A 23,451-nucleotide genomic window follows, 5' to 3' on the forward strand; every position below is an offset into this window, starting at 1 on the left:
AGCTGAACTAGGAAATTCACCATAATTAGGAGAGTCGCTATATTAGTCAGGGTCTCTCTGAAAAAAAAAGTTATACCCAAGAGACAGGATCTTCTGATCTGAAATTTTTTTCACTTCTGAACTTCTCTGGTTTGTGCTCATCATTGTTAGCTATTTGTTCATCAAGAGTTGTGTAGTTGGCTTCTTCTGGAAAAAGGAATCTGTGTCATATCTAAGTCAGATTTCATTCTGGTGCTCTCAGAGCAGTTAGCCCAGGAAAGGGGCCAGCTTCTGTGACGACTGCTGCAGAGGCAGGTACAGTTTGTGTGCCACAGATATTAACTTCGATAAGCACTTAATGAGTGCCTTCTCTGTGCGAGAATGGGGAGGAACAAAACGCAGCTCCTACCCTCCTGAGGCTTTAGTTGTACCTTAATACCAGGAATTTTCATCAGCCTGGCTCCTTTCCTCAAAGAACAAAGAAGACTTTGCTTCATTAAAGTGTCTGAGAAGGAAGGTAGGTTATATTTTTATTCCCATTCTATAGCTGGGTAAAGTGAGTTCTAACAAAGTTACTTGTTAAAGGTCATTCAGAGGTCAGAGCATCAGAAAAAAAGACAATCACAAGGCTGATGTTGTGTGCTGAATAGTTTAAACTGAACAGGAAGAAAACATTTTTGTGGGCTTTATCTAAAAAGAAATAGGTTGCTCTGAGTTTCTCAGTTTCATTTATTCAGCAAGTATGTGCCAAGTGCTATTGTAGGCAATGAAGATACAGCAGGGAATAAAACAAAACTGACACGCAGCTTCCATCTAGAAAGGAGAACGAGACAACGCGTTTTAAAATATTTATAATGTGTTAGGTAAAAAGTGCTATAAGGAGAGCTAAAACACAATGAGGGGCTAGAGAGTGATAGTGGTGGAGGGGCTTCTCTGAGGAGGTGACATTTGACCAGGGGTCTGAATAAAGTAAAGAGGCCAGTTATGTGAGTATCTGGAAGACTCAAGGGGCAGGGGGGAAATAGCCAGTAGAAAGGCCCTGAGGTAGGAAGATGTGTGGCAAGTTTGAGGAACAGGAAAGACAATCTGACTGGAGCAAAGAGAACTGGAGCTGAGGCCATCAAGGCAGCCAGGGCCCAGGTGCAGACTGGTCTTTGACTCTGCGTGCAGGGAGGAACTGCTGAAGGTTCCAAGCAAAGGGCTGCCCTGACCTGCCTTAGGTTTTAGCAGGATCCCTCTGGCTGGTGTAAGAAGAATTAACTGTAGATGGGCAAGTGTGGAAGGAAGGAGAGCAGTCAGGAAGCTGCCACAACCATCTACATGAGAGAGGTGAGGCCTCAGGTGGAGGGGAGCAGTGGAATGGTGGAAAGTGTTTATTTTGAATGTGAAGCCTGCAGGATTTGCTGGAGGATTGGATATGGGGGATGAGAAAAAGAGAGAGGCTTACAGATCAGGTAATTTAGCTGATCTTTAAGCCCCTTGCAGCTTAATATTATTCCAAGGTGCCAATAACAGCCAAGGTAAACAACATTGTCTTGGACACTCTGCCTTTATTTGCCTGCACAAGATGAAATTAAATATATATATATATATTTAGCGCCGGTTCCATCAGCTAGTAGCTGAGACACTTGGGCAAATGAGTAGTGATCTCCAGTCCTCAGTATCCTTGCTGTTAATGAGGGATGAACTTTAGGCAGCACAGGCTTAGGGCTTCTTAGTAACATCATCAGCACCATCAGAGTTAACTTCATGAGTCAGTTGAGTTGCCTTTGGGGTATATCATTAACAGATTCCAGGAAGCTCCCCTGCCCAAAAGCCTCCCACCAATGGCCTGCCTTGTTGAAAGAATTACACAATTAGCCCAATTCCTTTCCATTAAGGCATTGTGGACTCCAAACATCCTCCTTTAAAATGGAAACTAAATCGAGCTACTGTCAGTCATTTGTCCTTTTAGGTGACATTATATATCAGATCACTTTTCTGCCATTAGAGCTAGTTGAGGTTTGAATAGGAAAAAGGAAAGAATGAACGTGGGGCAGAGAATGCAATAGTCGGTGGGTTACTCAGTAGGCTGTGGACAGATGGAGAGGATCTCGGCGGCAGGAGCCTCTAAAGATAAACTTTCTATGGGAAAATGTTGACAGATTTACCTGAGTCATGGTTTTTCTTACACCTCGTAAAAACGAAGGCTTCCAAGGGCAGCTCCTTGAAATAGTTATAACAAGTAGCCACAGAAGTTGAGTTGCTTAAAGAAAAACATTGAATTCATGGGGAACCGTACGCTTTAATAGCCCCTTTGGCTTACTTTGTTTAAACAAACTCATCCCGAGCATCTCACACTTCACCAATTGTGAGTGTCCCTGCTTTACCTCAGCCTTTTAAAGAGTGTCTTTCCCCTAAATATTTCTGGAAATGCCTAAGGGTGCTGACGTGCAGCCAGAAATAGTTCAGTTGTGTCCCCACTATGGCAGGAATCCATGGACCCAGGCTCTGATGTTTCCACAAAGATGCTCTTCAGGACTAGAAATCTGTCCCCATCCCCGTTGCCACCACTGTCACCATCACCTGGAAATTCTGCAGGACCAATGTTTGTGAATTTGGAATATATGCTAGATGCCTTACTACCTTGTTATGACCTTATTTCTTTATAGCACTTTTTACCTAGTGCATTACATATTTTAAATGTATAATTCAGCAATTCAGATCACTGGTCCACTGTCACCACCCGCTCAGCAAAGTGAGATGAACACACCTGGTGCTACGTTAAGCTAGGCTGGCACTGTAGATGCGCCCAGTCCCAGGTATTCTAGTGGCTCATGACAGGGCTTCCTCACTGGAGACATGCTGAGCCAAGCAAGGCAGTTTTTACCCCCAACCCTGATAGTTGTACACATATTCTGCTCCTCCACCCCCACCAAGGTTGAAACTCCGCTCCTGTCAGCTTTGCAGCTACCACCACCCCCTCAGGGAGAGTCATCTCTGTTCCCAAACCCATATAAATGTCATTCAAAGCCAGAGAATGTAATTGGTGTAGTAATTGTTGTAGTCCACTCATCCAGGGGCTCCACTGCAAAGCTGTTTAAACCACAGTGTTACTACCTTTTACAGAGTTATTATTCTTCCAAATCCCACCCACTGCACCTTTCTCCAAGGCTGCAAAAGTGCCCCTAGGGTGGCTGGGTACAGGCAAGTTTTGATGTCAGCTGGGAAACTACCTGTAACCCCCACTCTCTGCTAACACCAACTTTTCTTTTTTTATTTTATTTTATTTTACTTTAAGTTCTGGGATACATGTGCAGAACGTGCCGGTTTGTTACACAGGTATGCATGTGCCATGGTGGTTTGCTGCACCTATCAACCCATCACCTAGGTTTTAAGCCCTGCATGCATTAGGGATTTGTCCTGATGCTCTCCCTCCCCTTACCCCCCACCCCCTGACAGGCCCAGGTGTGTGATGTTCCCCTCCCCGTGTCCATGTGTTCTCATTGTTCAATTCCCACTTATGAGTGAAAACATGCATAACACCAACTTTTCTTATTGGAATTGTAGTGCCAGTTTAGTTCTTCAGTGGAAGCACTTGTTCTTCTCTACAATCTGTTCTCCATCTGGGAATACCCTACTTTCTCAGACATAGGGTTGCAGTGCATTGGTGGGCAGGATTTCAGTCTTTTCTTGAAAGTTCCTAAGCCCTGTTGAAAAATGAATGCACTGGGGAAGGGCGTGGTCCATCTCTCTCCCCAGAAGCTCCTGAGCCACATTTCTTACCCAGTCCTGGAACCCTGGTATCCTAAACCATGTCTGAACCTGTACCCCTGTGGCCCCAGAAAGGGACCAAACAGTACATCCCATGAAACCACAAAGAGATCATAACCTTCTCCTCTCTCCTCCCACATCTCTACATAAACGACATTTATATAGATGACTGAATTCAAGATATGTTTATTTGGTACTGATGGTCAACTGGAAGTTCCTAAGTAGAATTACTTGTAATGTGGGGCTGTGTTTTTAGTGGTTGCAGTGAAGGCTCAACACCCCTAAACACGGTGGGAACTTGCTGAGGAGGCAGCCTGTGAAGGGCAGGGTATTAGCATCTTTCCTTAAAATAACATGTATCTTAGTGTGCTGAGGCTGCTACAGTAAAAATACCATAGATTTGGTGGCTTAAACAACAAACATTTATTTCTCACAGTTCTGGAGGCTGAGAAGTCCAAGATAAAGGCACTGACAAATCCAGTGTCTGGTAAAGGCCTGCATCCTAGTTCATAGCCAGCTGCCTTCTCACTGTGTCCTCAGGAGGCTGAAGGGGTGAGAGAGCTCCTCCGAGACTCTTTTATAAGGGCACTAATCCCATTCACAGGGCTCCACCTTCACGACCTAATTACTTACAAAGCCCCTACCTCCTAATACCATCATATTGGGGGTTAGGATTTCAACGTATGAATTTTGCGGAGACACGAACATTCAGTCTATATAACAACATGTACTGTGAAACTTTCCCACTCATAGAAGTAATATATCTTCACTGGAGAAAGTAAAAAAGTACAGAAAAATATGTAGAAGAAAATCCACCATTGTCTCACATCCAGAGATATCCACGGTAAATATTTTAATACAAATCTTGTGAAGTTATTCAGTACACATTAATAGAGTTTGGAAAACATAATCTAATATAAAAGCATGAAATTCATAATGATATTTTAAAATAAAGTTAATATGTATGTGTATATATGAATTGTTATATATTCACAAACATATATGCTTATTATTTTATTGTGAGCATTCCCCCATATTATTAGAAAATCATGATTTTTTTTTCTTTTTCTTTTTCTTTTTTTTTTTTTTTTTTTCTTTTTTGAGATGGAGTCTCACTCTCTCACCCAGGCTGGGGTGCAGTGGTGCAATCTTGGTTTACTGCAACCTCCACCTCCCAGGCTCAAGCAATTCTCCTGCCTCAGCCTCCTGAGTAACTGGGATTACAGGCACCCGCCACCATGCCTGTCTAATTTTTTTGTATTTTTAGTAGAGATGGGGTTTCACCATGTTGGCCAGGCTGGTCTCAAATTCCCGACCTCAGGTGATCTGCCCACCTTGGCCTCCCGAAGCGCTGGGATTACAGGCATAAGCCACCGCACCAGGCCAAAAACCATGATTTTTGATGGCAGCATTTCATCTTATGGATGCAATATAATTAATTTAACTATTCTTCTACTAGTTAATATTAAGGTTATTTCCAATTTTTATTATTGTTACATTGCCTCTCATTTTCTTTATAAATATTTGGCTCTTTTTATTTTGGATATGTGTAGCTAAAATGCCATCCAGATCGTTTATTCTTTTTTTTTTTTTTTTTTTTTTTGAGACGGAGTCTCGCTCTGTCACCCAGGCTGGAGTGCAGTGGCGCAATCTCGGCTCGCTGCAAGCTCCGCCTCCTGGGTTCACGCCATTCTCCTGCCTCAGCCTCTCCTAGTAGCTGGGACTACAGGCGCCCGCCACCACGCCCGGCTAATTTTTTGTATTTTTAGTAGAGATGGGGTTTCACCATGGTCTCAATCTCCTGACCTCGTGATCCGCCCGCCTCGGCCTCCCAAAGTGCTGGGATTACAAGCGTGAGCCACCGCGCCCGGCCTCAGATCGTTTATTCTTATTTAGTGCCCACCAGGTTCTAGATGCACGACTGCCATAGCAGAGAGAGTTGCATACAGTTCAAGTTTAGATTTTGTTTGTGAGCAGGAGAACCCAAAGACCAAGTTCCTAATATTCTTTTGTCTGAAAAATGGCTATATAACCTTGCCAAATCTCTTAACATTTTCATGCCTTGGTTTCTAATATGGAAAATGAGGATTCTCGCCAATTTGTAACTAAACTACTACACAAGAATGAGGTATTCATTTAACCATATGGTGAGATTTTGTAGCTAAAATTAATTAATTGGTGCTCAGTGGTCAGACTACTGGCTTTAAATCCTGGATCTATTATTCATTACTTCCTATTGTGTAACCTGGGCAAGTTACTTAACTTCTCTTCTCCTTAGTTTCCTCATCTATAAAATGAATAACAAAAGCACTTACCATAAGTGAGGATGAGACAAGATGGTGCTATATGTGAGTAGTACACATCTGTTACTATTATTATCATTGTTACTTATTATTAAGCAGTGAATTTAGACTCAATGTGAAATGTTATCGGCGTGTTCTTAAAGCACTGGTGATAAGAGTATGTCTCTATCATGCAGTTATAACTTTAATCAAAATATGAAAGTAACTTTAATCAAAACGCCAAGTCAAATTAGTAAAGTCAGCCATTTTCAAAGTGTGTGCCCCAAAATAATAAGGTCTGCAGGGTGTGCCCCAGGGACTTTTGATGGGGAGTGGGTGGTAGTCAGAACGGTGAAAACAGTGGGGATTTTTAGGGCCCCCACTCACATCGCTTTGCTTTTATAGCAAAAATTGTTGGCTGATGAACAAAATCATTTCCTTTTCTTGGACTCACAGCTAAACCTAACTTCCCAAGTCCTGTATAGTTAAATGTTACCATACAATTACAGTAGGGCCATATGGTGTCTGTCTCAACCACCCAAGCCTGCCATTGCAGTGTGAAAGCAGCCATAGGCAATACTTAAACAAAGGGATGTGCTGTGTTCCAATAAAACGTTACCAAACTTTCCTATAGTTTGCCAGCCCCTGAACTAGAGCATGGTAAGGCAAGAGAGAATTGTAGAATGTGGTTTGAAAGGCAGAAGGAGTCAGGGAGGAAAGACCTTGTGGAACTCTAGCACAAAGTTTGGATTTTATCCTAAAAGCAGAAGGGAAGCCTTTGAAAGGTTTTAGAAAGAGAGGTTTTAGGTAGAGATGAGAGTTGAAGCCACACAATGTAAACCAGAGTGTGGATACCTAGCCACTACAACATAGTGTCTCATAGGAGACATGTTCAGAAGGTTGCTAGTGGACATTGAATCCATGCGGGAAAAGAAGGCAGGCAAATCTGATTTTAATGTTATCAGGTTAATGGGGCCTGATGCAGCCATCTTGCAGAAGAATGGTATTGCTAGCAGGTCCTCCATGTTCACTTACAACACTGGCTGTGGCCTTCCCACTAGATAGGAATTCCCAAATTCTATAATTTCCTAGATGGTGCTGGAAGAGGCACTGCTGAGGTTTGTTTTGCCAACTAGCTTTCCCCTCTTTTTCTTGCCTTATTTGTCATTCTATCCATTAAGATGACTTTTCATCCATTTTATATGAATTTCATAATTAACCTCTGAGGGTAATTCCCCCAGCCCACCCTACTATCAGGGCAGTCCCCAATATGACTAATCATTGCCACATACTAAGACCACAGACTGCTTCAGAATCTTTATTTATATCTTCACTATCAAAAAACTATGCTGTTGTTTCCTGAAATCTCAATGAAAAAAAAAATTACTAAGCTATATCTGGAGTGAAAATGGTCAGTAAGAACACAGTTTGTCACACAAAATAATGAAAATGCTAACTTCTTTCTTATAGTGCAGACCGGGGTTCTTCCTCTAGAATTAGAAATATTAGGCTTGCTAAGATGTGATGGGGAGTTCACTGGGGCTAGTGTTTTAGCTTTTGAACTCTTCAAAACGAACAGAAATGAAGAAAAAGACCTGCTTTAATAAACAAGGTTAAGTCTGTATGATTTATGGACTTACAATATGCAAATCTGACATCCACTCACATGGGTGGTCCTCCCAAGGGATAAACTTCGTAAAAGCACATTTAAGAAAAAGGGAGCAGATACTGTTGGCAGACTCCTCACCAAGGAGACACACTAAAAGGCTGCAGTAGCACATCAGAGCCTCCCAGGTCAGCATCAGCCAAACAGCTGTTCCGTGCATCACAAGAATTCGTACACATTTCAAAATGACTAATTTGTACCTATGAGACAGGATTTGACCCACTAATTTTTGTACCGTAACGTTTTAATAAAAATTGTTTTTTCAAAGCGATGCTTTGCTGAGCAGATGAATTATCATGTGGGAGTTTAAAAATTAGTCAAAGGAGTCTTGATAACTAAGTCCTGTAAACTTGGCCTTCCCTTGGCCTCTGCCTACTCCTGATCATAATCTGAATAAATAACTTTCCAACTAGAATGCAAAACATGTGTTTTTATAAAACAAATATTAATGGCATAACTCTTGTGCTTTATTATTTTAGCTGATTTGTATCAATGTATCAACATTCCAAAGAAAATAGGAAGCATATGTTGGTTAACAATTTTTATTATTACTATTGACATATAATTCACATGACATAAACTTTACCATTTTAAAAAGTACAATTCAGTGAGTTTGAGTATGTTCTTAATTTTGTGCAACCATCCCCGCTATCAAATTTCAAAGCATATCCATCACACCAACAATAAACTCTGGTTCTATTAGTAGTCACTCCCAATTCCCTTTTCCCTAGCCCCCTGGCGACCACTAATTAATTATTTTTCTGTCTCTATGGATTTGCCTACCTTGAACATTCCATATAAATGGAATCACACGATATGTAGTCTTTTGTGTCTGGCACCTTCCACTTAACATACTGTATTAAAGGTTTCTCCATGTTGTAGCATGCATCAATCCACACTTCATTTCCTGTTATGGCTGAATAACATTTTGTCCTATGAATCTACCATATTTGTTTATCCACTCATGAGCTGATAATTTAGGCTATTGCCACTTATTAGCTATTATGAATAATGTTGTTATGAACATTCATGTACAAGTTTTTGGGTAGACATGTTATTTCTCCTGGGTAAATTCCTAGGAGTTGAATTGCTGGGTCATATAGTAACTCTATGTTTACCTTTTTGAGAAAACTGCCAATATGTTTTCCACAGTGTCTCAACCATTTTGTAATTTCGCTGGCAATGTATGAGAGTTCCACTTTCTCCACATCTTCACCAACATTTATTTTCCTTTTTATAAAAAACAATTATTACTGTCCTAGTGGGTATGAAGTGATATCTCCTGTATTTTCAATTTGCATTTCTGTAATGAATAATGATATTGTGCATCTTTATGTGCTTATTGGCTACTTACACATCTTCTTCAGAGAACTATCAGGTCATTTGCCTTTTTTTAAAATATTGGTTGTCTTTTTATTGTTGAAACATAAAAGTTCTTTATATATTCTAGATCTAGACCTTTACGGAATATATGACTTGCAAATTCTACCATTTGTGTGTTGTCTACCATTTCAACCATTCTGTGGGTTGTCTTTTTATTTTCTTCATAATGTCTTTTGAAGCAGAATAGTGTTTCATTTTGATGAAGTCCAGTTTGACTATATTTTTCTTGTGCTTTTGGTATCATAACTAACAAACCATTGACTAATCCGAGATTCTGATGTACATACATGCTTTCTTCTAAGTTTTATAATTTTAGCTTTTACATTTAAGTTTTTAATCCATTTTGAGCTAATTTTTTAAATATTCTTTTGCATGTAGCTATCCAGTTGTCCCAATGCCATTTGTTGAATAGGTGATTCTTTCCTCATTGAATAGTCTTGGTATTCTTGTAAAAAATCAGTTGACTGTAGGTATATGGATTTCTGGACTCTCAATTCTACCCCACTGATCTGAATGCCTATCCTTATGCCACTACTACACTCTCTTGATTACTGCAGCTTTGTAGTATGTAAGTAGTAGTACGTTTTGTGAGTCCTCGAACTTTGCCTTTTTTTATAGATTGTTTTGCTATTTTGAGTTAAATATTTTTTTAAAACATCAAGTTAAAAATGAAGCTGCCACTCTCTAAAGGAGGACAATTTCAGAAATGCACTGAGATCTGTGCTTGGTATGTAGTAGGTGCTTTTGAAAATGTTTGTTCAGGCAACCTACAGAATGGGAGAAAATTTTTGCAACCTACTCATCTGACAAGGGGCTAATATCCAGAATCTACAATGAACTCAAACAAATTTACAAGAAAAAAACAAATAACCCCATCAAAAAGGGGGCAAAGGACATGAACAGACACTTCTCAAAAGAAGACATTTATGCAGCCAAAAAACACGAAGAAATGCTCATCATCACTGGCCATCAGAGAAATGCAAATCAAAACCACAGTGATATACCATCTCACACCAGGTAGAATGGCCATCATTAAAAAATCAGGAAACAACAGGTGCTGGAGAGGATGTGGAGAAGTAGGAACACTTTTACACTGTTGGTGGGACTGTAAACTAGTTCAACCATTGTGGAAGTCAGTGTGGCGATTCCTTAGGGATCTAGAACCAGAAATACCATTTGACCCAGCCATCCCATTACTGGGTATATACCCAAAGGACTATAAATCATGCTGCTATAAAGACACATGCACACATATGTTTATTGCGGCACTATTCACAATAGCAAAGACTTGGAACCAACCCAAATGTCCAACAACGATAGACTGGATTAAGAAAATGTGGCACATATACACCATGGAATACTATGCAGCCATAAAAAATGATGAGTTCATGTCCTTTGTAGGGACATGGATGAAACTGGAAAACATCATTCTCAGTAAACTATCGCAAGGACAAAAAACCAAACACCGCATGTTGTCACTCATAGGTGGGAATTGAACAATGAGAACTCATGGACACAGGAAGGGGAACATCACACTCTGAGGACTGTTGTGGGGTTGGGGGAGGGGGGAGGGACAGCATTAGGAGATATACCTAATGCTAAATGACGAGTTAATGGGTGCAGGAAATCAACATGGCACATGGATACATATGTAACAAACCTGCACATTGTGCACATGTACCCTAAAACCTAAAGTATAATAATAAAAAAAAAAAAGAAAAGAAAATGTTTGTTGCATGGAATGGATTGATTTTATCTCTATTCTAACTCTCAATGCCATGTTCATTTCCCCTTTGGGGCCTTTCATCTCTCCCTTCTCTTTTCTAAGAAAATCAGTAACTCTCTCATTCATACATTGTACACATACATATCTTTATTTGTTTATGTGTCTATTTTCCACTAATTAGAGTATAATGCCATATAAGACTAGAATTACATCTAATTCATTGCTGGGTCCCAAAGCCATGCTGAAGATCATAAGTATATAGGGTTTTCTTTTTCTTTTAAAAAAATTTTATTTTTAATTATTATGGATACATAAGAGTTACAGATATTTATAGGGTACATGTGATATTTTGATACAAGCATACACCATATAATGATCAAATCAGGGTAACTGGGATATCTGTCACCTCAAGCATTTGTAATATATTTGTGTTAGAAGCATTGCAATTCTACTCTTAGTTATTTTGAAATATACAATAAATTATTGTTAACTATAGTCACCCTGTTGTGCTACTGAACACTAGATCTTATTCCTCATATCTAACTGCATTTTTGTATCCATTAAACACCCTCTCTTTATCCCCCTCCCCACTACCCTTCCCAGACCCTGGTAACCATCATTCTATTCTTTCTCTCTCTGAGTTCCCACATAGGAGCGAGAAATGTGATATTTGTCTTTCTGTGCCTGGCTTATTTCTCTTGCATAATGTCCTCCAGTTCCATCCATGTTGATGAAAGAGACAATTTCATTCTTTTTTATGACTGAATAACATTTCATTGTGTATATGTACAACATTTTCTTTATTCATCTGTTGGTGGACACTTAGGTTGATTCCGTATCTTGGCTATTGTGAATAGTGCTGCAGTGAACATGGGAGTGCAGATATCTCTTCGATATACTGATTTTCTTTCTTTTGGGTACATATCCAGCAGTGGGATTGCTGGATAATATGGTAGCTCTATTTTGTTGTTGTTGTTTTTAGTAAACTTCATACTGTTCTCCATAGTGGCTGTACTAATTTGCGTTCCCACCAACAGTGTATGAGGGTTCCCCTTTCTCCACATTTTTGAGAGCATCGGTAATTCCCTGTCTTTTTGATAAAAGCAATTTTCACTGGGATGAGATGATATCTCATTGTAGTTTAGATTTATAATTCTCTGATGATTAAGGATGTTGAGTATTTTTGGCCGTTTGTATGTCATCTATTCAGATCTTTTGACCATTTTTAAATCAAATTATTTTTTCCTATTGAGTTGTTTAAGCTCCTTATATATTCTGTTTATTAATCCCTTATCAGATAGGTAGCTTCCAGGTATTTTATTCCATTCTGTGAGTTGTCTCTTCACTTTATTGATGGTTTCCTTTGCTGTGCAGAAGCCTTTTAGCTTGAGGTGATCTCGTTTGTCCACTTTTGCATTGGTTGACTGTGCTTTTGATGTCTTACTCAAAAAATCTTTGGCCAGACCAATGTCATCTCTTGCCATATACAAAAATCAAATCAAATTGGATTAAAAACCTAAATCTAAGGCCTGCAAGTATGAAACCACTAGAATAAGACAATATATATGTGTTGGAGGGAGAGAAGAAAGTAATGAAGAAAGAAAGGGCAGGTGAGAAAGTAAGAGAGAAGGGAAAATGAACAAGAAAGACAAAAGTCATTCCAGGCACTGTTTTAAGGGGCATCTCATTTATTTTTACAACCTTATGAGATAAGCACTCTTACTTTCAGTTTGTTCAGGATGCTATAACAGAGTCTCATAGACTGGGTGGCTTATAAACAATAGAAATTTATTTCTCATAGTTCTAGTGACTGGGAAGTCCATGATCAAGGCACTGACAGAACCGTTATCTGGTGAGGACCTGCTTCTTGGTTTATAAATGGGCAGCCATCTTCTTGCTGTGTCCTCACATGGTGGGAAGGGGTAAAGAAGCTCCCTGAGGCCTCTTTCATATGGGCACTAATCCCATTCATGAGGGCTCTGCCCTCATGACCAAATCACCTCCCAAAGGTTCCACCTCCTAATGCTATCACCTTGTGGTTAGGATTTCAACAGGAATTCGGAAAGGACACAGACATTCAGAACATAGCACCCCCATTTTACAGATAAGAACAGTGAGACACAGAGAGTTAAATAATTTTCTCAAGGTCATACAAGTAACACGTAGCCTAGGCAGCCTGGGTCTTTGGTCATGTTCTTAAATACTATGCCATACTGTCTCTCAAATAAACACTAAGATCAAGATACTTGGGATGATCGTTGGGGGGCAGGGCCCAGATATCTATACTTTAAACAAATTCCCAAATGATCTGATGGGCAACTCAGATGAAAATCAATGCTTCAAGGAATAGCCAAATAAAACTCTATGGAAGGTAAAGATGGGGAGAGCTTGGAGAGATGTCATACTTGGGAGGAAAAGCCAGGGAAAGTAAGAGAAAACTGGATATTAGTAAAGATCATGGAGAAGGGAAAACACAAGATACTGCTAGGCTAAAAAAGAGGCAGACTTGATGAAGCAGTGAACACCACTGCAGCCACTCCCTACCTTGGCCCCAGCTGGCCCTGGCTGTGACTGTGTTCCATACTCTGCAATGACATGTAACTTCCTCCAAGTCCATATCACACCTAAAGCCTACTTCAGTGTGTCCATAAAAGCAAGTAAGAATAAAAAGTAAGAGAAACAACTCACATTTATTTGCTGCTTATCATGTGCCAGGCTATGTCCTTTTTTTTTTTTCTTTTTTTGAGATAGAGTCTCACTCTGTCACCCAGGCTGGAGTGCAGTGGTGTGAGCTTGGCTCACTGCAACTTCCGTCTCCTGGGGTCAAGTGATTCTCCTGCCTCAGCCTCCCAAGTGGCTGAAATTATGTTTAGTAGAGACGGGGTTTTGCTATGTTGGCCAGGCTGATCTTCAACTCCAGACCTCAAGTGACCTGCCCACCTCAGCCTCCCAAAGTGCTGGGATTACAGGTGTGAGCCACCATGCCCATGTGCCAGGCTATGTTTTAAGTGCTCTACCCATGAGAACTCATTTAGTCCTCATAACAATCTTGTGAGGTAGGTACTATTCTTTCCCCCCATTTTACAGGGAAGGAATCTGAAGCACACAGAGGTTAAGGAGTTTATCAAGGTCACTGTAACTAACAAGTGGCAGAACCAGATTCAAACCCGGAGCCCACACTCTTAATCACTATGTTGCTTCTAGAAGAAAGAAAATAAGGGATGAAGGATAGTAAAAACATGCAAGCCCTTCTGAGCCCCCTGTTGTTGGCCCCACTTTGGCAGCAGTGTTAGGAAGTCTATGGGAACTCAAGGTGACACTTAGCGCTCTCCTCCAGAGGCTACAGGAGCCATCACTGGGTAGCTAGCCATTTGTATCCCTGTGATGGCGGAGAAAAGCCCACGCTGTCGCAAGTTTCTCTACTCTGGAAAAGACTCCCAAACTAGGGTTAATCAAGTCTCTTTTTTGGTGAATTTCATTAAAATTACCACATAAAAAAGAAGAATTTGTCCTGAATTGTACATATAGGAGAAAAATGATAAAATAAAATAATTTCCATTATCTTTGTAGCAAAAAAAGTTTGAATGATTCTACCAGGTTCTCTGAAGGACTTTGTTTTCAAAGGAGATGTCAAAATGTGTAAAATATCCAAAGGATACACTTTTGCAGCTGAATTTAGGATCTTAAGAAACATGGTTTTACTATGTTTCCCAATGATTGTTGAAAAGAAGCAGTGACTGGGTTACACCTAGGGCAGGGTTTCTCAGCCTCGGCACTACTGACATTTTGGACTGGGTAATTCTTTGTTGTGGGGGACTGTGCTATGCATTGCAGGATGTTTAGCAGGATCCCTGGCCTCTACTCACTAGATGCCAATAAGATTCTCCTTTTCCATCTGTGACAACCAAAAATGTCTCCAGGAATTTCCAAATATCCCCTAAGGCCAAAATCACCCAGTTGAAAACTAGTGGTCTAAGGAAAACCATTATAATTAATAGCACGTCTATGATCTCCCCAAAGTATTGCATGGAATGCCACTTTTCTTTTATCATAGTGCTTCAAATTCTTGTGTGTTACTGAAAATATTTATAAACAAAATATATTTGATAGCAGGATATGAATATGCCTGTGTCCTTGGAAGAGAAAGAGGGGACAAGAAGACAGGTATGACAGTATGTTGTTGGTGAAAATAAATTGGTAATAATATAGATTGAATATCCCTTATCCAAAATCCTTCCGACAGGAAGGGTTTTGGATTTCAGATATTTTCAGATTTTGAAATATTTGCAAAATACATACAGGTAGAGCATCCCTGATCCAAAAATCCAAAATCTGAACTGCTCCAATGAGCATTTCCTTTGAGCATCATGATAGCACTCAAAAAGTTTTGGATTTTGGAGCATTTCTGATTTCAGAATTTGGGATTAGGGATATTTGACCTATAGTAATGCCAGATACTGCACTAAAATTAGCAAACGTAATCTCATTGAATTGTCACAACAGCCTTAAGAGGAAACCCGATCGTTATGCCTGCTTAGTAGATGAGGAAACAGAGGTAACTAGGTCAAGGTTACACAACTTGGAGTGTCAAAGTCTGGATTCTTTCTAGTTCTGCCCTTGTCCAAGCCAGTTCTGTTAACACTATTCTTCCTTTCAGCATAATCTTTGTCATCGCTGGAGCTTATGTCTACCTGCCTGCCACCGAGCACCAACCGTTCAGCCTTTAAGTCTCATTCTGCCTCCTCCAGGAGCCTTCCCTGACCGCTGCCTTCACCTTCTGACCTGTGCTCCCTTCACATCCTGTGCCCTCTTAACTGGGAAAGCCCTGAAGGCAGGGGCCATACCTTATTTACCTCTATCTCCAGCTCCCTGCACAGAGGCATTCAGCAGATGACCAGTAAATATGGACTGTCTAGTAAAAACTTTGCAGCTAGAGATAGTGAAAGAAACATAATTACTTCTGTGTAGGTTGAGAAAGAAGGGAAGGGAAAGTCCAGATACTTAAGCAGAGAAAGGCAAACAGTCCAAAAGGGGAAAAGTAACTTACCCAAATCATGCAGTTGAGGGCAGGAAGAAAGGGGGGCAAAGCCAAAACCAAAATCCAGTCCCTTGTCCCCAGCCCAGTGCTTTGTCTGCTATGTTATACAAACTGTGATCGTGAAATTAAAGGGTTTTTGATGGCACTGATATAAGTAAATAAATGGCTTTATGAGTTAACACATGACAAGCAATAAACTCATAAAAGATAAATATTGACATCTGAGGATTATATATCTCTATGTTTAGTGTGTGGAGAACCCAACTAGGAATTAGAAAAGTTTGTACATTCAGTCTGGTTTCTTGGCAAATCAATGAGACTTCAAACAAATCATTTTATTTCTCTGTGCTTTTGTTTCTTTTGGCTGTAGTATTTTGCTGGTTAAAGAGCACGTGATCAATGTCTGTGCTTTTAAATGTCTGTCTATATTTGAGCATGCTCAGCTGGATGTGGAAAATCTATGGTTCTCTTGGGTTTCATAAGGATCAAATCCCACAGTGGTATGTAAACTTGTGTGGTTTATAGAATTATAGGACCTCAAAGCTGGGAGAGGCCTGATAAATCATATAGTGAAAATTTCCAGCCAGTGCCTGCATTTCTTTTACAGAATCTTTCTTTTATTGGACAGGTGCTCACTTCACAATCCATGATGTAAGGAGAAAAGGGGCCTAGTTTGAAGGAAGTTAGTGTAGTGTGTAGGCGCGTGTACTTTCTGCTTGGGGTGTGCCTACAGGGCTATCTCACTTTCTGAAAGCCTAATAATAACAGTTACTTTACCATGCATTAATTAAATGTCAGAGACCATGCTAAATGCTTTACAGAGAATATCTTTTTTAATCTGTACAAGAACCTTGTGAGGCAGATAATATTATTAACCTTACTTTTCAGATAAGGAAACTAACATTCAGAAAAGTTAAGTAACTTGCTAAAGACATGTGTCTACTAGGAGGTAGAGTCTCAAGTCTACTTCAAGCTCCAGATTGAGCTGGAGCTATTAATAAGTAAATAACTGTCTATTGAATCCAACTAATGACATCCCACTCCATATTCCCCTGCTACTGATGAGAGAGAGAAGTATAAAGTTTATGTAAATAAGACAGAAGCAATGTTTTATATAAGCATTGTGGATTTAATTCCACTAAGGGATTGATTTTTCATCTTAATGGAGCTTTTTCTTCAGCTATCAAGTTTCAGTTTCAAGATCACAAATGCGAAGAAGATATTAAAATATTTTAATACATAATTCCACTAGATCATATATATAGGTACTGTTAATATATTACCAAATCTACTATAAACAAAGCAATAAAACAAAAGGCTGGATCAATATGGAAAGTAGAATAATAATTTAGGCCCTAAAGAAAAACTACATAAGACATTTCTCTTAGAGGATTACCAGGTTTCTCTCTCTCTCTCTTTTTAAACACAGCCTAAAATAGAAAAGCAATTTATATATTAATAAAAAAAATGGAAACCTGAGGCAGATGTAACCGGAATAGGTGAATTAACTGAAGACTGATATTCTTATTTATGTTTGTGTATTTTAAATAAAGAAGGAGTTTGACCATTTCATCTAGTTAATCATTAAAAGGAAACTCGAGCCAAACTTGTGAAGCAGGTAAAGTTTATTTTTAGACATTCAACTGGCTTCTCTTCTGGGCTCCCCTTTTCTTTTGGGGTCATCCTCCATGTCTGGTAACCTTAACCTCCCTCTCTCTTGCAGAAAGAGCAAAACCCCCCATATTTTAGACCTTTACTTCTGATGTCAGGATCCTTTCCAATGCAAGTGTTAGCTAACTCCAGCTGGCTGAAGAGGAAGGAGGAGGAAGAGAAGGAGGGGGAATAATGTATTGAAGTGTGTAATAGTCAAGTCTAGGAGCAGCCCTAACCTCAGGATCTAGACATTCAAATTATATAATTGGGAATCTATTTCCAGATCTCTTTGCTTTTTTTTTTTTTTTTGTAAACCTCAATCCAATGGAGTCTCTAAGTGGTAGACCACAGCTGCTCCAAGCTTGCATCATATCAGCTTAGCTATTCCTGTTGAGAAACAAGGCAAGTTTCCAAGTAGTCCCAGAAAGCCAAGAATTCAGACTTATCTGTCCCTATCATCTGTGCCTATCTCTGTGTCATCTGTGCCTATCTCTGATATTACCAGACCTGGCCCATGCAGAGTTACAGATGGGTTAATACCACCATAAGCGCATGGACCAAAGTTAGGGAAAGGATAGTTTTCCAAAGAAAATGTTAGGTCCTAGTATCATATGTGGAGAGTGGATGCTTGGCAAGCAAAACAATACCTATCTACCATGTGGCCACAACAGGGCAGATCAGGGTCCCTGGTAGGATGGAGGCAGTCATCGAGCATTATGGTATCCCTAAATAATCCCTTCCCAGTTCATATGTAAACCAATCCGCTTAAATTGTTAATGCTTTTAACATATGGATGGATTCAGCAAAACTGTATCAATAGCAAAACATGAGGGGTCTCCAGGTAGTAGCCTGTCCTGCATAGCCACCGATGACTCCTGCTCTAATTATTTTTTCTAGAATGTCTAAAGGAAGATGAAAGTAGAAAATGAACTGTAGTGGACAAGCATTTTTTAAAATCAGCCCAATAATGTGGCACTTTGGGGTGCTTAATAATTGTTGCAAATCACATTTGCCTGAGAAATTTCAATTCTATAATAATTGTATAATAGCGGAAAGATCTAGATACAAAAATATTCATTGCAGCATGGCTTGCAATAGTGAAAAATTGAAAACAATTTAAATATACTTCAATAAGGAAAAGGTTAAAACAATGGTATACTATGCTACTATTACCTGAAAATATTGAAAAGATGAAAAGATGTACAATAACATTTGATGAATAAAGCCTGAAAAATACATGTAGTAAAATCCCATTTTTGTTTTTGGAAACATATGCATGCATGCATCCATGTATAGACAAAAAGGGTTTGAAAATATACAATAAATTATAGTTAATCACATTTACCTTATGGTACTGCAGAACACCAGAACTCATTCCTCTTATCTAGCTATAATTTTGTAATCGTTAACTAATCTCTCCCCATCCTCCCCTTCCCCCTGCCCTTCCCAGCCTCTGATAGTCACAATTCTAGTTTCTATTTCACATAATAAAAATTTTTAAAGAGGGGAAAAATGGGGTGGGGGGATCTGGAATATACATAAAAACTAAAAAATAATTACATCTTTGCTGCCATCAAAATATAAAAAGAAAAAAATAGTTACATCTGCAAAATGGGATTGTGTGAGGAAGTTTTTACCTTTATACATTTCTACCTTCTGTATGTTTGGATTTTTACAATAAGTACGTGTTATTTTCTAGCATCTTTTAAATTTTTTTTCTTAAAGACAGAAGTAAGATCTAAAATTATTTTTCATCCTTCTAATGCTGTCTACACAAAGATAACGATTTTTCTTGGATGGTCCCAATCTCTCTTCTGTAAGATCTTTCCCCATTTGTCATATCCATAACTCATAACCTCCTCACCCTTCACTGCTCTCCATTTTCTCTATAAAGTGAGCCCAGTCAGTACTTGTAGGCTTGTTAAGCATTACTTCTAATAAAAAAGACTAACTTGTAAAGCAAATGTGGAAATGTACTAATATAGCATCAAGCACAAAATAGCCATTCAATAACCAAACTATTTAATTCCTTTTTTTTCACACTTCATCCTTTCCCTAGTTCCAGAAAGAACTTGAACTGGGTCATAACAAAGACAAATTTAGACAGACAGATAAAGATACCTCATAGGTAGAAATAAAATTGAGTAATTATAAACTAATCACAGGAGGCTCTGTTGGTCTGATGAACAGAAACACATGTGATAAAATCACAGAGAGGTAAAATAAAAAATGAAAATCAGGATCAAGAAAAGGGAAATAAAAATATGCTGGACATCATTCAATAACTATTTGCTGATGGTAATTATAGGGATGGAAAACCCATCAGGCCTATGGAGCTAAAATTAATCAGCAAGTATTCACAGAGTGCCTACTGCTTCTATTACTGGTTCTGGCTTCCTGCCTGCCCAGTGCAGAGGCTTGAGACATTTGCGTGACATTCAGCTTGTCAAGACAGAAGGAGCAAAACAAGCAGACAGAGGCTCACTGCAGCCGCCTATACCAATCATATTGTTGGAATCATAGTCAAGTAAGACAAACTCCTTCAGTGGAAGACGATAAAACTAGCTTAAAAGTTGTAAACATCACTTCATCACCCAAAAAAGGCCCAATTAAGTGGAGATACTATATCTGCAAAGCAATCATCAATTCATTTGTGTAACATTTGAAATTTCAAAGTACAAACCCACATTCTATTAAAGGCAGGAAGTGAAACCAATAAAACTTGTAACAATTATACTTAATTTTCAGGGTTCTTTCCATTGCTGACAAACATTTTAAGTCATGTCTAATTCTCTTAAAATGTAAAATATGACATTTATGTCACTGTTAATATTTTGATAAAAAGCTATTGTCATGGACATCTGGGTTTTTTTCTGCATGCCTAGAAATCCCTTTTCTCCTATTTAAATTTAAAATCTCCAATTATTTGGAGAAGCACCTCCTCTTCTCTCTCTTTCATTTGTACCCCATTCTTAGGTGTCAGTGGTGGGCACTTGAGCTAGGCTTTGCCCATCATAGTACACATTCCTGACATCCCTTGGTCATAGTTATTGGTCCAGGGATAAGCATTTGAACCAACTAGACCAGTGAAACCCCTCCCAGGAACAACTACTAAAATTATGGGAAAATGACTCCACTGAAATTACTAACCCGGCAGGATGTTTTAAATCCAGGTGCCACAGGCCACCAGGTGGAGAGGTGGAGATAATCTTTCCAGAAAACAAACAAACAAACAAACAAAAAAAAAACAGGAAAATGGAGCTAAGGGATAAAATTTAAGCCCTTTTGACTTCATTTGAGCCCCTGAATCCAGTCATGCCTCCTGAAATTAAACTTCCCCTGGACTTTTCAGTGAATCAAAAAACTCTTTTTGTTTTAAGAGTTGGATTTCTTATAAATGCACCAAAAAATGACCTAATGAATGTTGTCTACAAGCTTCCATTAGAAATATTATCTCCAAGAGAAAAAAAAAAAACAAATAACTTGAAGGAAACCCTTCATAATTCAAGTCAGTCCTGCTAACTTCTAGGAAACCCTCCCTGACCACCATCTCCATATCCACACCCATTTCCCTAACCTTAAACACCAGATGACTTCTTGAAGCTTATGAAGTGCCCTATGCATCTATCACATTTCTGTAAGTCTGCATTGTTCTATAATGACTTGTAACCGTACCTGTCTCCATTTCCTCCAGAGAAGAGATTGTATCATTTTGATATCCCTGCAGCCTTATACTGGGGCCTAACATAGAATAGTTGCTATTTTGTTGAAGGAATTGTATTTTGTTGAAGGAATTCTCTTTTGTTGAAGGAATGAATGAATAGGAGAGAATATTAATTAAGAAAGTCTCTTATATTAATAAACATTCCCTGATTGATTGAAACCATGCATAAAATAGCTAATCATCAGAAGACCAAAGTAAACAACATATCCAAACTGAATCCTCAAAGTGTTAGTCATTGGTAGCTGTACATTTACTATTTTTTAAACTCCATAAAATGTAATAACTTCTCTTGAAAAATGTTAAAACCCAAACAAAAAACCTGTAATGTGGAATATAGATTGTAGGTTATAATGGAGGAAGCAGGGAAAGTGGGGAAAACTGTAGTTGCCAGAAGTTTGCTGATAACTAATAGGCAAGACAATAGGGTGGCTTTCGGTAGGGTCCTTCTTTATGGCATAGCAAAGAAAAACTAGGAATGAAGAAGTCAGAAGCATGAAAGAGGGCAGCAATATATGTGTAACACAGGGTGATTCAGTGTGAGAGTTTTATAATTAAAATTGCCAAATGCGAGAAAAAAAATCTACTATAAATTGGGATAGGCTCAAGGCATGGAGATGAACAAATAACCCCTCCATGTGGGCAAAAATCAATGAAATTCCTAGATAAGTAGCTTAGTATGTGAGTTCCAGCTGCAACGTGTTACCGGTATTTGGGGCTTCCCCTCCCCCCCCCGCACTTTGAGGCAATTCGACATTTGACTAACAATCCAGCCTTTCTCCATCTGCTATAAAGATATTTACCTTGAAATCCTAGAACTGCCAACATCTCCTGTTTCCTACTACATCCCTCCCTGACTCCTTTTCTCTGGCACAGCTTTCTATGCACTCATCCCATTCAACTGGGCCTGCTTACTCTTCACCAGAAGGTCTTCTCTTAGCATAAAAAGTTCCTGGAAGTCCATCTCTTTCATAGAGCTGCTGGATGACTGCTTTGCTTACCTTTGGCCTTCAAAATACCTCTCCTGTCCAACCATAGCTCCCCAGCTCCCCTGCCATTGCAACCAATACAAACTTCGTCATCTTTCTTTGGGCCAATGTGCCTGTCTCCTTACTGCTCTCCCTGCTTTCTCCCTTAGCCCCTACAACTCATACTCCACATCACAAGCAGAACGAGCTTTTCAAATAGTAAATTAGATTATGTCCATTAGTGTGTTAGTAAATGTTTAACAGCTCCTAAGGGGAACAGAGTATCTATGTGCTTATTATAATTTTTACTTATATATATCACATAATTTACAAAAAGCAAGAAAAGATATAACACTCTTAAATAGTAAATTCTATATGGCCACGTGATTTTCACAGAACCGTTTCAGTGATTTTTGCAGAATACTTGTGTCCACAGCCAACCTACAGCTAAAATTCAAACATGTTTGGCAAAATCAGACCACGAATAAATATCTGATTAATATTCAATCAGCAAAGAAGTCACTCATGGTACTGAAGTCCCAACATGAATGTTGGTTGATATTTTTACATTAATGAGCCAGATAAAAGTGAAGCAACAAAAATGGATGTTGGAACTAAACTCGTTCATTAATGACAGCAGTAACTTGCTGATAATAGTTTTCAAGTACTGGAAAAATATTTCTTCAAGTTTTTGTGTTCACAAACTAAGGCACTTTTAAGTTCAATCTTCATTATTAAAATTTCTTCTACTGTGTCAGTCTAGACAATCAACAAAAGAAATCAAGCTCTGGTTTGTCATGTTTCCCAATTTCTATAGTATAGGTACTCCACCATGGTTGCTTTCAAACTACCAAAATAACATTTCTGAATGCAGCGTTAGGAAGGGATATGTTGCATCACACCATTGTATGGTATGTTCTTATACAGAACAGACAGAAATAACTTTAAGAGCATAGATAATAGTAAAATGGAGTAAAATAATTAGGCAGTAAAGTTTTCAGCATTTATTTTTGTTGTTAAAATATTTGATTGTAAGTTTATAATTTGGTTTTTAATAATGACTGTGATTAACAACCAACTTACAAAATCTCTGAAAATTTAACAGTCAGTGCTTGCAAGCTGGTACAATTGTTTCCGGTGCACTACTGAATTATCACTCCCCTGCCTAAAATTCCAGACTGCCCATTGCACTGATTCCCTGGGAAATAAGTGAAAAGAGACAATGATAATTTTCATTTTTGTTGTGGTGAAGTGATTGATAGTGCAAAAATTCCATAAGCCC

At 38.9% G+C, this 23,451-nt stretch overlaps 1 protein-coding gene across 1 annotated transcript in view; it reads left to right on the forward strand.

Moving 5' to 3' along the window:
• The first annotated feature begins 235 nt into the window (after positions 1 to 235).
• NR3C1 (nuclear receptor subfamily 3 group C member 1) overlaps positions 236 to 23,451 on the forward strand; it is a 160,328-nt gene continuing 137,112 nt past the window's right edge. Inside the window, exon 1 of the mRNA XM_055285805.2 lies at positions 236 to 496. The gene's annotated coding sequence lies outside the window, so the exon portion shown is untranslated. The remainder of the gene's footprint in view (positions 497 to 23,451) is intronic.

The sequence above is a fragment of the Symphalangus syndactylus genome, chromosome 7, assembly GCF_028878055.3.
Source record: "Symphalangus syndactylus isolate Jambi chromosome 7, NHGRI_mSymSyn1-v2.1_pri, whole genome shotgun sequence".
NCBI classification, from domain to species: Eukaryota; Metazoa; Chordata; class Mammalia; order Primates; family Hylobatidae; genus Symphalangus; species Symphalangus syndactylus.